Source organism: Prionailurus bengalensis, chromosome E4 (genome assembly GCF_016509475.1).
Source record: "Prionailurus bengalensis isolate Pbe53 chromosome E4, Fcat_Pben_1.1_paternal_pri, whole genome shotgun sequence".
Taxonomy (NCBI): Eukaryota; Metazoa; Chordata; class Mammalia; order Carnivora; family Felidae; genus Prionailurus; species Prionailurus bengalensis.
The window spans coordinates 17,235,537-17,250,971 of NC_057360.1; the positions used below are offsets into that span (position 1 = coordinate 17,235,537).

The 15,435-nt window shown below is 45.6% G+C and overlaps 1 protein-coding gene across 1 annotated transcript in view; it reads right to left on the reverse strand.

The window, feature by feature from the left end:
- Positions 1 to 15,435, reverse strand: part of TNR (tenascin R) — a 410,686-nt gene that overhangs the window by 193,051 nt on the left and 202,200 nt on the right. The window contains exon 2 of the mRNA XM_043569008.1: positions 1,059 to 1,156. The gene's annotated coding sequence lies outside the window, so the exon portion shown is untranslated. The remainder of the gene's footprint in view (positions 1 to 1,058; positions 1,157 to 15,435) is intronic.

Consider the following 15,435-nt stretch of genomic DNA (forward strand, 5'->3'; position numbering starts at 1 on the left):
AAAAATAAATATAAAAACATTTAAAAACTTTTTAAAAAATAAAGTGTGAATGGCTGATAGCCAGCTTCATATGCTAATGTCTCATAAGTTTCTGTATTCAAAGGTATGTTAAACAGCCTGGGGTACTTTGTAGCCAATGTCCCCAAGTGAGGCAGGGTGTTGCTGGGGCTGGTCTGGATTGATTCAAACTTGGGGCTTCAGAATGCCATGCTGCAGAATGCCATGACAGATAATGGTACCTTATGGATCTGTGGTTGGAAATTAATTTTTCCAGAACAAATTTTAGCAACCATATAAACACATAGAGAGAAGGCTGGTGGGTATATTATCATTGTTTCCTACAATAAAATAAGGGCCATACCTAGTTGAGAAGTTCCCAGTTCGGCATGTCAAGTTTGAGAGCCAGCAAAAGTTATTAAGGGAGCAAAATATTCACTGTGCCTGTCAACTCTGAATCCCAAGAGCCTTCGCCCATGGACCATTTTTTAGAAGGTTATTATTTCAACCTGAAAATTCTTTAGACATATATATGTGGTGTGAAAAAGGAATTAGGAAAGCTTTTAAATTAAAAGAAATAAAACGACAGGTTTTTCCTCTAGCCATATAAATGGTTATGGATAGAGATAAAGAGATGGATATTTTTTCATAATACTTTATTAGAGGTTTTGGAACTCCAGAAATTTTAGTCGGGCTGGTGAATAATTTAGCACCGATTCCTGCAGGCCCAGTGCAGGCACGGCTGGGCTGGGAATCAAGCCTAGTCTTGGAGGGACTGAGAGCAGTAATACACTTTTATTACCAACCGCATCATGAAATGCATTTCAGAAATATTTTATGAAAAGCCAAAGCCTTGGTGCCCGGTTTCCCCAGTTTTTTTCTGAGACGGCAGGAAGCCCAGGGGAGCTAATGCTCTTGAGCACCTCATTTCAGGGAGGCTGTCCCCTAGGCCGTTGTTGCAGTGACAAAGAGTCTCAGTCCCTGGGAATATGCAGTCACAAGTGAAAGCCTGGAACTGGCCATTGCAGTGATGGATGGGAAAAGTTTCACAGAAATGGTACCTTTAGTGACGGTGTCTTCGATGTTTTCTCTTCCCCACACGCTCTTCAATCCCAACTCCAAGAGACCTGGCCTCTGTGCACGTGCAGCAAACGTCCACCTGAAACAGGAATAGGGAGGGAAGAAGTACGTTGATGGTTTCAAAATAAGGAATCTCGGTTTCCCTTTCCATCCCAGCCGCCATATCTCTTTTTCAATAAACTTGGAGGTACACCAGGGGGGTGTCTAAAGCAAAGAAAACAAGAAGTTCTTTTGTTTCCTCTCCGGAGACTTGTGTTTATTTTATTAATTTTCTTTCGTTCATTCTCATAGCTTTACAATGAAGCGGTAAATATTTAAGAAACCGTTCTACAGAATGATTATAAATCCAGAAATGTGTTTTAGGTGACAAATCTATTCTGAGGTCTTTGCAGGTGGCCACAGTAACATAGAGAGGTGATCTGATTATGACAGACGCTTGGCAATTCCTCCAGGAAGCCGCCCATTGCCCCTAAACCGGAGCCTCTCTTCTGTCCTTAATGTGAGCAGCACTCAGGCATTCCCATATCCAAAAAGTCACCACTTGTCGTCAGCCTCTTCATCTGCGCTATTCTCACTCTGGACTCTCTGTTCCTCTCGCTGCTTTGGTTCTTAGCTCAAGCACAGTGCAGCACAGAGAAGTTCACCAAATACTCATGGAGGAAATGAATGCGTAACAAAGGATAATCCTCGCAGGTTAGAACACTCCCCCCACAGAAGCGGTGACACCTACTGCAAGTGGGGAGCTTCCGTGTCAGTAATTTTCAACCTGTGTAAGCCTGGCTCCCATGCAGGACTTGGGCCAGTTCTCCCCTGTACACAATTCCCAGGGACCATCGCCACCCGTCCATTACCGGATGATTATGCCTTTGTGGGCTTGCTTCCCACAAATCCTCTGGGCTTTCTCCAAAAGGGGACATGGAGCCTTAGGGATCTCAACTGTATTTGCAAAAAAATCAATTAGCACTGGAGGGAGGAAGGAGCAAGCCATTGGCTGGGGTGTAGGCTTGCTCGACTAAGTTCTTCCTGAATAAATTAGCCTTCTCTAGAAGACCCCATGGAACCTTAGAACTAGAAGAAGTGGAAAGATCATTTAGTTCTGGAAGGGCAAATAGATTTCATCTCTGGCGAATCCTTCCCCCAGTGTATCAGCAGTGGCTTCTTGGAGTGTGGGGTTGGGAAAGATTCTGAGGCTGCATCATTGGGAAGGAGAGTGTTCATCAGCAGTCCTGCCAGTGTCCAGTGTGGGTAAGTGTTGGAAGTGACATATAAATGCCAGGTGTCCCCCCTCCGGTTCTAACCCGACAGCTCACCAAATGGAATAATTACGCTTCCTCTGGTCACTGTAATTTGGACAGTGGCTACCCAAATTTGCAGCCCATTTTTTTCTGGCAGATAACTCTGATATTTGAAAATTTCTTCTTCCATGGAATTGAAACTCCCTCTTCTTTTTGCTTTTACCTATTGGCCCTTTTATTCCTCACCCTGCAGGGTGGTGACTTCACTTGTAGAAAGCTGGCCCAATCTCTTTTGAACCAACTAAGTCAAAAGTCATCAAACATGTTAGCAAAATCCCCTTCAGGTTCCTTGATTGAAAATCAGTTCCTTCGATGTGCTATTTTATTACCTATTTCTCCAATGAGGTATGAGCAGAGTCATTCACTCATTTAAGTAACATATATTTGTTGACTACATTTTACATTTCTTTGTTTGATATTCTCAAAATTAGAAAAGGGATATGTGTTCATTGTATCAGGTAAATCAATGCAAAGATTTATACAGAAAAAGCTAATCACCGCCCCCCCCCCAACCTCATCCCCTTGATGTAACATTCTGATAGACCAGTTATGTATCTTTCCACACCATCACAAGTCCCGTCCTAGGGAAACAGACACAGTAGGTTATGTGCACTGAAGGTTCACTGGGGCATACTCTCATCAGGGAGGACAGGGAGCAGGATTGGCCAGAGGGAGTTCTGGAGCCACTCTACATTGAGAAGGGACAGGCCATTGGACCCCACCTGTCCTTGGCTGCCCCCGAGGAGACACTGGGCAAAGCAGCTTCCTCTGGCTGAAGGTGACTCCTGGACGGGACCCCAGCTGTGAGCTGTGAGCTACCAACACTCCCAGCACCTGGGTGGGGGGGTGAGTGCTGCTGTGGGGAAGTGCCTCACAGCACCCCTCACCCACACCCTCCTTCATGCTTATTTAAACCCAATCAGGCATATAGACACAGATATATGATGTTTTTGTTTATAGTTTTTAGCCAAAATTCTCTGCAACTTGTTTTGACTTAACATATGAGGATCATCATTTTTTCCCTAATTTACTCACACATACATACACATACTTTCACAAAAAAGATCGTATTACACATCAAGGCTTTTTAGTGCCATGTCCTTATTTTTTTTCTCTCTATTTCTTGCCTCTCTCCACCTCCTCTCCCTCCTGCACCATCCGTATTATCCTCAGCTCCCAGGTTGAATGCAGACTTCGGCCCTTTCCTCCATGCTCATATAACCACATACATTCGTATGTGACTACGGATAGATGCTCTGATTCGGTGTTTTGGTCATTGGCAACAACCATTCGCTAAGAGCCTTCTGAGTAACCAGGTCTGTGCCAGACACTGGGATACAAGAAGAGGACACAGCCTCTGCCCTGATGGAGTCCTGCCCTGGGGGAGAGAGACCCCAGGCTGGCAGTTACAGGAGAAGTCCACTCATGGAGGCAGGCACCAAACACACAGAGTTACTGGGGAGATTAGAACTAGCCTACGGACCCCTGTGTTCTAGTCCTGTGCTCCTTCCATTTAACCAGCTTGTATATATGTCGATATTTTTTTTAACTACTTTTATTTTTTCCTAAATAAGCTTCAAACTGTGGGCTGAGCAATGACCACAGTGAATTCAAGCAAGTGTGCACTGGTCTTTTTGAAGCCACGACCATACTTGCTATGTCAGAGAAGCTCATATTGAACCTGATATACCAGCCCTTGTGATATAATGTGCACTACCTCGCTAATAGACCCATTTGACTTAACAAGCCATCTAGCCCTAAAGAGATCACACAAATGTGCCATCTCAGAGTAGGTTCTCATATAACCGGTGACGAGGTGAACGATTCCTATAACAGAAAGTGACGTCAGTGGGTCACAGCATGAACAAGTATTCCGTGGTAACAAGTTCCGAGGCAAAGCTGTTGGATAAATACCGAGTGCAGGGCTCTTGCTCCCATATCCTTTCAGCTGGCACACTGCAGGGGGGACCGAGGGAGAGAGGAAATGGAACCACAGGAGACGCACACAAAGCTAAGGAGCATGGTGACCTGACTCCCCAGCAACTTCAGAAAATTGCTGTGTTCTTTCTGTTCATTCTCTCAACCCACTCATCTACCTGCACTCCTGCTCTTTATGGCCAACATTCCCTTGATAGCTATTTTCTGGGGTCAGCTTGTAACAGCTCATCTTTGGAGGAAAAAAAAAAAGCTTTCCTATGAAATATGTCCAGAAAAATGTGCACTTTATTTTCTCTCCACATCAAATGCTGACCCCTCTTCTACTGAATGTGAGTCCAGAAATCTGAGGGGCTTTGTTGGTTGGGCCTTCTGTCCCTGCTTGCCTGGGCAGGATCTGAGGAATTGGGTGGTCTGAAGAGTGCAACCTTAGATGTCTGTTGATCGCAAACACAGATTTTCTCCAAAGCCCTGTGTCGATTTCCCCTCTGGCTTAGGCAGATCATGGGCAGAAGAAGAACACTGCCAGGCCGGGTGGGATGTAGCAATCAAAACCTGAGGAGCTTTCGGACTCCATAGAAATAGTTCATTTTGACATTCAGTGTAAACCTTCATACTTGGGTGGTTTGAGTTTGTTGATTGCAAATTGCCGGAGATGTCCCAGAAATAGCCACGTGATTGCAAGGGTGCTCATCAGTTCTAGACAAGACTACCCAATGTGCTAAATTCTTGTCAATTCACATTTTTCCTCTTATAACTGTTGGTTGCTAAAAATGGATCAGATTTTCAGTACAATGGCCAACAAATTGTACTTAGTCATCTTGATGAGAAAATGGAAAATTGAGGCAACTCTTGGTGATCTGACCCATAGTCAGCTCCTAAACTCACAAGGGACCTTAAATGACTATTATTTGGGGCTCTTATCTTCAGGCATGCACACTGAATTTTTCTTAGAAGGATTTCTAATCCTACCCATTGGTATTGGCAAGACATTGGAATTCAGCAGGATATGAAGAGTTCATGAATTCATTATCTATTGCTGTATAATGATTACCCTCCAAATTCACTGGATTAAAACAATAAGCATTTTTATCTCATGGTTCTGTGGGTCAGAAGTGGTTTATCTGTGGTTCAAGTTCAAAGTCTCATGAAGTTTCAGGTAAGATGTCAGTGAAGGCTGTAATCCTTCAGCAGGCTGAAGACCTGCTAAGTTGGGAGACTCTGGTTCCATGAGGGCTCACTTGGATGGTACTGGTTGTTGCAGGAGGCGTCCCCATGTGGCCCTCTGCTGGGCTGCTTGAGTATCCTCACAGCATGGTTGGCTTTCCCCTGAGTGACCCAAGGGAGAGCCAGGGGAAAGCAACCACATCTTTTATGACCCACCTTATCCTTTCTACAATATCCTATTGGTTACATGGTTAGTTCTATTTAATGCGGGAGGAGACAGTACAAGGGTATGAGTACTAAAAAGCAAGGGGTAACTGGAGGTCATCTTGAAGGCTAGCTACCACGATGCTTTTCTGCTTTTATCAGTAATGGTAAAGAACTGGTAAACAAAAAAAAAAAAAATCTCTGTTTCTTGTACCTCCATGGAACAATAAATGGAAGAGTGTGGAATTTGACTCAAATTCCAGCTCTTACCAATTACATATTTTTGGAGAAGATATTTACTGAATCCTGCCAAGAGTACCTTTTCTAATCTGTAAAATGGGGATCATAATACCTCTTTATAGGATTGCTGTGAGGATTAACTCAGATAATATAAGTGAAGAGCTCACCTAGCTCAGTGTATAGCAGAAGGTAGGAATGCAAACCTTGTTTGCTTCTCTCTCTTTCTCCCTCATTCTTGCCTCTCAGGATCATGGTGCATCATCAGAATGGTAAATGATGGCAATTCAGAGTTGACCTTCCTCCCTGCCTCACCCCCTTCTGTCTGTGTTTTCCCAAACCCAAGCCTTGGTGGTTTAGGTTTGTTTTCCCCGAGGAAGATTTGCTGAGGCTTAATAAAGTCAGGAGGTGTGAGAGACACCGCCTCTTTCATATCTTAATTAGCAATTAATTAAGTGAAGGTGCGGGTGTCTGGAATATCTGACAGACAGGCTCAATAATTATCTTTTATCATTATTACTAATGGAAAATATGGTCAGGGTGGTTCACGTTTCCCCAGAATTTCAGCTTTAATTGAATGACCCAGTGGGGAGAATCAAAATGAGCAGTCTGCCCTTTCCACATTGTTTTATTAAAAACATTTTGAAATTTGGAGCTGCCTTGCACTCAGGAGTTTGGCTGGCCTGTTATCCTAGGGTGTGATCTTTAGCTAGGCTCAGAGGAAGCAGGGCCTGCCACCTGGGGGTTGCAAGGTCCCTCTAAGAAAGCTCACAGTCACATTTTGATGACTATGCCTGCAGTATTTCATTAACACCCTCCTCCTCCTCCGCACCCCCCCCCCCCCAGGCAAGGTCTCTGTTTGGAGGTCAGAAAAAGATATTGCTATAAGGTCTGAGTTGGAGAAGGGAAGGGAGGCACTTTCCCAATGTGGCTATAGTGATGTTGGCCCCAGCCTCATGGAAGTTCTTTCTAGGAGGTGTGGTGAGGCCCCAAGCTGGTGGTTACTGGCTTCACAACCTCACATTCATATGGGAAGCATGGCAAGTCAAGAGCCCAGAACTTGGCCACTGCTTGGAAGACTCGGGGAAAGTAAGCTGGGGCTTGGCTTCTGCTCTATTCTGAACTCGCCCACAGGGGATCCTCTGAGGGTGCTGTTTAAGAGGGACCAGACAAGCCATTCCAAGGCTTTAGTCTTCCAGAGGTAACCGGGGACAGCCGAATATGTATCAGACTACCTTTCACCTCAGAGACAGCGGCACAGTATTGCCACAGGGGATCACTCGGGGCAGCAAAATGGTCCCTCTCTGCCCACATGTGCCTGGATGTCTGTATAGATCGCGCAACACCTCCTAGGTACCTGCTACCTCATTATCGTTATTCTGCAGTGGATTCTTTGGATGAGACCTCCCGCTCTGCCAACACGTATCAAGGATCTGATCTAAGTACCTGACAGGTTTGGAGCACAGTCAGTATCTCCCACCAAGTGGGTAATTTCAGATACTAACAATGCACAGTTCCAACTTAAGATAATTCATCCTGACGAACAGGAGGGGGATAGCTCCTATTCGTGGGGCTGGAAGACTCCAGCATGTCCTCTGGATTGCTGGATCTCCCTCGCTCTGTTGCCTGGCGCTTTGCCCTGCCTGTGGGTGGCTGTGCTGTAAAGAGCAAAGTTCCTTTCCTACGATTAGGCTTCATGTAGTTTCCAGTCCACATTCACGGTGCTTTGAGTTGCTTTTTCACTGAGCATCCGTCGTTCTTTGACATCCTTCTGAGCGACACTGCAATCTAATAACCCTAAGTGGAGTAGATTTGGTGCATGAAAAAAGGATTAGCAATGAGCTCCGTGTCTTAAAAATCAAACTGTTAGCCGTGGTTCTCTCTGAGTCATGTGCTTGTTTTTCTTTTTTTAATTTTCTTTGTCTTTTCCCACTTAATCTAAATTTCTTAACATTTCTATCATGCTTGTATTTCGTTTTAACAATGTGAAAATGAGTGTGATTTTTAAAACTTTAGAAAGTACGGTTATAACTTATTGTACCAAGTCTTACACCAATGATTCTTAGCATGCGGCCCACAGAGAGTTCATGAATGCATATGGAAAAAAAAGTTATATCTGCCTTTTCACCGGCCTCTAACAAGAATTTAGAAGTCCCTCTAATTTTAAATGCGGGCAACAAGTCATAATAGTCTGAGCAGTAGCTGTAATTCTGTCACCAATAGAAATCACAGATATTTTTATATCTCATTACAGTTGCTGCAGATATGTTGAAATATTGTTTAAGCTTATTACTATTTCAAAATTACAGTACTTATTAGAGCTGCCAGCAAATCTTGTTATTTACTGTGTTAATAAAGAAGCATATATATTACCATACAGCAAAATTTGGTTTTTTAGTATTTTGATAACTGCATTTCGATAAAAATGCGGTTTCCTCTGTAATCTTACAGATTTTGTTTTCTACACTTATACCATTATTCTGAGAAGGGGTTCACATGCATCACCAGGCCAAAAAGGGCCATGACATGAAAAGGGTTAACTGGCCCTGGCTGAAGAGGAATGCAGATGGCCTCCTTTGTCTTTCTCTTAGCTCCACAGATGGGTCAATACTGCGTATGCTACTCCATGGGCTTGCGTGTGGCCAAGCCCGATGGGAGTTTGTGGCCTGGAAGTTTGATGGGGTGTGTTTGACCTTTCCAACTGCAATGCAAATACCTCAAGGATGGGCATCTGGGGCCAGTTTTCTTTATCTATCTCTCCAAAGCCCCCAAGGCAGTAGAATTAAAGGATTATATTTCAAGCACTAAGTTGACTAGCAAATATTATAGAACTTCAGCCATGGAAGGTGTCCCCACACCCCACCGGTCCCCAGCTTATGTTCTGGCTTTCCCTTGGGAGTCATCATGTCTTTTTGGCCAACCGGGCTGTTTTTATTCTGAATGTCTCCCTCCCAGCATCCTCTCTGCCATCTTCCTGTCCCATCTGCCATTCTTATCTCTTTGCCCACAGCCTCCCTCCGTCTAAAGAGAGTGGGAGGTTCTGGTGGTCAAAGCCTGACACAGACAAACGCTTCATAACCAGGAAGCCTCGGGTGCATGGTTGTTAAGTGATCACCAAACTCCGAACACCACACTGAAGGGCACCCCTTGGAGAGCACTAAACTGGGGTCTAATTGCATTTACTAGACATCAATCACCAGGGTAATTTCCTGCCTAAGGATGTGTGCTCTCCTTAGTGAAAGAAGCTGAAAATGAGTCCAAAAAGGGAAAGGGAAAGCTATGGGTCTAAGGTGAGCCCTGGCCCTTTCTTCATCTGATATAGAGCTCTGCCTTGCCCGGGTATGGACAGAGGGCAGTATTTCTTCTCTCCTTTAAATGACTCCTGGGGCAGGTAATTGGCTAACCCAGTACTTGGCTGGCAAAAGTGTGACCCTCAGGGCCAGAGGCTGAGTATATTTTCTCTGATGACAGCTCTCTGGTCTTCCTCAAAGATAGCCAATTTCCCCTCAAAGCACCTGACCCAGGGGGCACAACTTTACAACTGGCCCAGCATTTCCTGTCTTCTTGGGACAAGTTCAGTTTTAACTTGTTACATATCATTGGATCCACAATTTAGGGTGGATCAATTGCTAGAGTGACACAAGGTCAACTTCCCAAGCACTTGAGAAAGGTCTCTCCTCTGGTTTCCGTTGGGGTGTGAGCCAATGTTCTGCTGCTTCCCCATCAGTCAACGTGAGCTTGGAGGACACAAGACTAGAACACTAGGCCGAAGACACAGCACCTGCGTCCTCCTCTCTTGTCAGGGTCAGTTCAGGCACTTCTCAGACCAGGGCCCTCTCCTGGGGCCTGCTTCTGGAAGAGCAGGTGGGGAGTCCCCTGGTCAAACAGGAAATGGATTAAACCAATGATCTTGTATAAATTCAGTGGAGGCACCACTGTCATTTCGAGTGGGATGACTCATTTTTAGGTGAGAGTGTCCAAGATCAAAATCTGGAGAAGTAGAAAATATTTAGGATATCTGCACCAGGGTAAATAGTGGAGGCAGAGCCAGAGGTCAAGAGCTTAGTGCATGTAGGACCAGACCAGGAAGTTGGGTACAAGGCCAGGACAAGGCAAATGGGGCCCATAGGGCCACAACTAGGGCTGGGGTGTTCAAACTTGCTCTGTTCAGATGCTGGCCTTGTGGGAAATGTGAAAGGGAAGTACAGGATTGGAGCAGAGAGCGTGGCCAATTGCAGTGTGACTACCAGGCCAATGTCCCTGGGGCTACAGTGGCTTGAGAGGAATCTATCTTAGCATGACCTGTGCAAGGTGTGGAAAGGGGGGTTCAATCCAGTGCAAGTGTGTATTGACAGTGGGTTAACATGAAGAAGGTCCTGGAAAATGAAGGTTTACTTTCTTTAATTGTTCTAAGTGTTCAGAAATTACAATTTGGTCTAAAACCTTGAATTCTTAGTGTCCTGGTATGATCCAAGGTTGTCTAGCCTTGTGCTTTATAGATTACACTATTGTCATTTTGGGAGAGTTGATTCTTCTTTGCAAGATACTGTCCACAGTATTGCAAACTGATCTTCAAATCTCACCTCAATTCACCCTACGTTGGCATTTTGGCCACCATACACATATGTCCAAACATTTTGACCACTGCACACACATCTTGACTACTATATATACATTTCCAAATATTTCCAAGAGTAAGAGGGAAGAGGGAAGTCAGGACCACCCCCGTTAATGTAGCTTCTCTATTGGGCTAAGAGGAAAACCATGCTTTCAGTGTTTTTGCTTTCTTACATCTACGTTTTAACTGACACTATAAATTCCTTGAAGGCACAGATAGTGACTTGTTTATCTAACGGCCCCAGGGAGGGCCAGGTCAATATGACAACACAGCCTTGAGAAATTCTGGAGGTATGCTCCCAAACAAAATCCCACTCTGCTTTCCACATTGCAATCATCTGTTTGCACCCCTCCCCAGAGAAAGAAAAGAAAACCAACACCAAAAAAGAACAACAAAAACCAAAAACACGTACTGATCACTTATTACCTGCCCGAATTAAAATCACAGGAGAGAAAGAAATGAATAAGAAATAATTCTGGCCCATTGGGGCGCCTGGGTGGCGCAGTCGGTTAAGCGTCCGACTTCAGCCAGGTCACGATCTCGCGGTCCGTGAGTTCGAGCCCCGCGTGGGGCTCTGGGCTGATGGCTCAGAGCCTGGAGCCTGTTTCCGATTCTGTGTCTCCCTCTCTCTCTGCCCCTCCCCCGTTCATGCTTTGTCTCTCTCTGTCCCAAAAATAAATAAACGTTAAAAAAAAAATAATTCTGGCCCTTGAGAAAGAAGACCACACAGTCCATGGAGAAGACACAGTCATGTGTATGGAGGGATCTATTCATGGGGCTTCTGTGTCAAGACTTTAATGGAGGTATGAACAAAGCACCCTGGAACACTGATCATGGAACCTGAGAGAACTCACAGCAGAGAGGGGCTGGATAAAGACAGGAGTGCCAAGCATGCCTAGGTGGCTCAGTCGGTTAAGCATCTGACTTCAGCTCGGGTCATGATTGCACAGTCCACAAGTTCGAGCCCCGCGTCAGGCTCTGTGCTGACAGCTCAGAGCCTGGAGCCTGCTGCGGATTCTGTGTCTTCCTCTCTCTCTGCCCCTCCCTCACTCACACTCTGTCTCTCAAACATGAGTAAACGTTAAAAAAAATTTAAGATATAAAGATAGAAGTGCAGTGCCAAGGATCAGAAATGGGAAAGAGCATTGAATGCAGACAGAGCCAGTTGTGGAGATACCTGGTGAATCCTGAGTCTATTTGAAATCCATTTCTCACAGTGAGATTGCAGAGAAACACAGATCCTTCTGATCTGTATCATTGACATTCTAAAGAAACCTTCTGGGGATGGGTCAGAACCAAGAAGCCCCATCCTTAGGCCAGGCAGTTGTTTATACAGTATGATTGGAAATTCTTCACAAAACCCTCCAAGTTCCTGTGCTGAAACTCAATTTTCTACCATTAGATTCATACCTTTGTCTTACGACTTGCCCTTTCCATAGATATTTGCATTTTAAACCAAAGCGTAAGTCACTCACACTATAGCACGAATTAGTCTCCTTAGCTTTTGGTCTGGGACTCCAAGAGAAAAGGGATACTTAATGACCTCCATGGCAGACATCAAAAGGATAAAAGGACTATGGAAAGGCCAATCAGAAATGGAGATAATGGAGACAAATTAAATCTGCTTCACACTTTCTGTGCTTGGATTAAAAAAAAAAAAAAGGTAAATGGGTCTCAAATGTAGAGGAGGGAGCAGGTACAGTCTGGTTTTTTATCTTTGCTTTTGTATTACTATGCTGATGCCCTCGTCAGTCAGGCCCTCCCTCACCACCCTGGCAAGCACCATTCTGCTAAGAGAAGATCCATGTGGCCCGTGAACTCTGGAATTGTGGGTCCTACCACAGACAGGCTGTGGAAGAAGTCCTGGGCAGGCTTCACTTCTCCCTGCCGCCGAGCACAGGGCTTGACGTCCTGAAGCATCACTGATCACATCTCCGGACAAAGTGATTCTGAAAAGTACCTTCTAGAATCATTCTGCTCCAGGGTTTGACTCAAATCTTACAGTAGTCATGCTGGACTCCCAGGAGGCCCAGAAATACCAGAACCTGGGGGTGGTGAGGGGAAATTTTCAATTTCCCTTCATTGGTCAGCACCACCGGAAGATGACACAAGGCGGACCTCAGGGCCTCAAGAGAGCCGGTGGCTCAAGAAGAGCTGAGATCTGGGCTCTCCCTGCTGTGGCTGCCCGCTCCCACCTACAGGTAACCCTGGCCTGCATCTGGAGAGTTTGGTCTCTCGGACAGCATACAAGTGCCCCGGCCTGGCCCTGGAAGAATGAAACTAGACATTCCTCTTCTGTGCCCTGCCTCCGTCCCCAACCTCCTTTCCAGGCCAGCCTGCACTCCGGGACACCTGCTCCTCACCATCCTGCAGATACTCACTGGGCTCGGGCCCCAGCATCTCCTGCCTGTGCCTCCACCTCCTCCTCCTCTCTGGGCTTCCTGCCCCTCTCTCAGCCCCTTCCAGTCATTCTCCATGCCACTTCCAGGCTTTTTCTAAAGTAAATCTACTCAGCTTTTTTCCCTTTCAAGGTATCAGATGTGACTAAGGCCCTGCGTGACCCGGTCCTTCTCACTAGCCTGAACCTGCTCTCTGCTGGTCTCCCCTGCCTCCTTTCTGCACTCCAGGCTTGTTTGGTCTCAGTTCCCTTTCTCCTGCTGTCTGGGCCTTTGCATCTGCTGTTCCATCTGCCTAGAAACGTCTGCCTGCTTAATACTGATTGTCCAGGATTTGGCTTCTCCAAGAAGACTTCCTGACCCTCCAGGGACAAGTTAAGTGCCCTCACCTCCGCTCCCTCTCCCCTACACCACGTGCTCTCATAACAACCTTTCAAGTTGTGTTGCAGTTGACTATGTATAAGCTGTCTTATCCTCAGCACCCGGCTCTGTGCTTGGCCTGCAGAAGGAGGTCAGTTAGCATCAGATGTCAGCAAGACCCCCCACGGTCCCCGCCCTGGCTCCCTGCACCTACCACGGCTTGGAGAACGAGGGCGAATGCCCACATTGCACACTGATGTACGCTGCTCGAAACTGTGTGCAGAGGCAAAACAAACAAGTGATTAAGTAATGGCAGGCAAGTAGTTCACTAAGAGTTCTATCCAAATAAAATAACAGGAAAAGTGCTTTTCAGTACTGATTAACCGCAGCTGAGAATTAAAGATCATTTGTAACAAATCATTACAGTCAACTGATTAAAAATGAATGAGTTTGTACAGAGAACCATCACTGAATCTAGGGCTGAAAAAAAGACAGTTAAAGCACATTAACACGAGACGAGACTCCCAACCTGCGTGTGAGTGGCTGCACAGGGCTGATTTGCGATATAATGCCAACGTGGCGCGAAACGTCAGAAAGGGCGTGAATCCGAGTACCAGTTCGGCTTGGGATCCAAACCCCAGGCCTGGCTCTGTGAGATGGGTACAGCTTCTCTAACCTTCCCTATCATCCTCTGAGAAAACAATGATGAGGATAATAGCACCACCACCGTTAGATTGAACAGTATAAGAAATTGCCGACATTTGGCTATATCTGACCTACAGAAATGGCAATTGCATGTGGTTCAACTATCTACCAAACTGGGGATCAAAATGACATAATGGTCGTGACTCGGGAGGTGCTCTGTAAATGCAAGGCGCCCCGGAAAGGCTCTCCCAGCATTAGAGCAAGAGCAAGACTGTGATAAGTGGCAGCAGCGTGGTGCGCAGCTTGGGAGATCCGCTCGTTTGCATTAATTAGTTAAGGTTGGAGGAAGGGGAAAGGGAAAGACCAGAAGTGGTAAAAGAATTCTCCCAACTCTCCCTCCCTTTCCCAGCTCTGTCTCCACCAGGGCACTCTGTGCCACCCCCACTGGTATTTTATTTGTAAGCATATGTTTTATTTCACTGTGATTTTTTTTTTAGAACTCTATAAATGAGGCTATTTCCCTCTGAATTTACAGTAGGTTCGGGGGTAGAGGAGGCTGTCTGGTATTAGATACGCTTAGCCCATCTCCGGCTCTGGGGCCGGATCTGATCTCTCACTACCCCTCACTGTGCGGAAACCTCTGAGTCTGAGTCACCGGCATGAAATGAGTGCTCAATAAATGTGTTTAGTGGAATGAATGGAAGACGGAATTAAATGAGCTCTCAAACCCCACTCAGCCTGTGGCCTCTCCTTTTGCCATTCCGACAGAGCCCTGATAGGGGATAAATGCCCACACCCCCAAGCCATGGAATTAGCGTCATTTTACATCTGCTGATTTGATGCAAATGATGGCAAGCAATTTCTTCATAATTACAAAATGCTTCTAATGAGACAGCTTATTCTTACTTTTAAAATAACTTCTATGTGGCATTGGTCAAAACCCTTTACTTACCAAAAACTCATATATATTAACCATCTATATCACACACACACACACACACACACACACACACAATTTTTTTTTGAGAGACAGAGAGCAAGTGGGGGAGGGGCAGAGAGAGAGGGATACACAGAATCTGAGCTGTCAATACAGAGCCCAACACGGGGGTCAAATTCATAATCCATGAGATCATGACCTGAGCCGTAGTTGTACGCTTAACCGACTGAGCCACCCAGAAGCCTCTACATAAACAAATTTTTAAACTCCCTTTTCCATCTGCAATAAAAGCCTTAATCAGATTTAACTTATTCTACCAAATTCTCTCCAATGCTTTCGTCCTCATCTGGCAAAAATGCATCCTCTCTTTACCCTGGCTAACTCATTTTCCCAAAGAACTGATACATGCCTACTTTAACACCACTCCTCCCGCCCAATCCTCGACCCTGCCCCCACACCCCCGTATGTGCCTTCATCCTGGAAGTGAGAGACAGAGCTGAAGGCCAACTTCACAGGCAGAGAACCATGTGCTCACACGGTAACATACTCAGAAGGCTTGGCTTA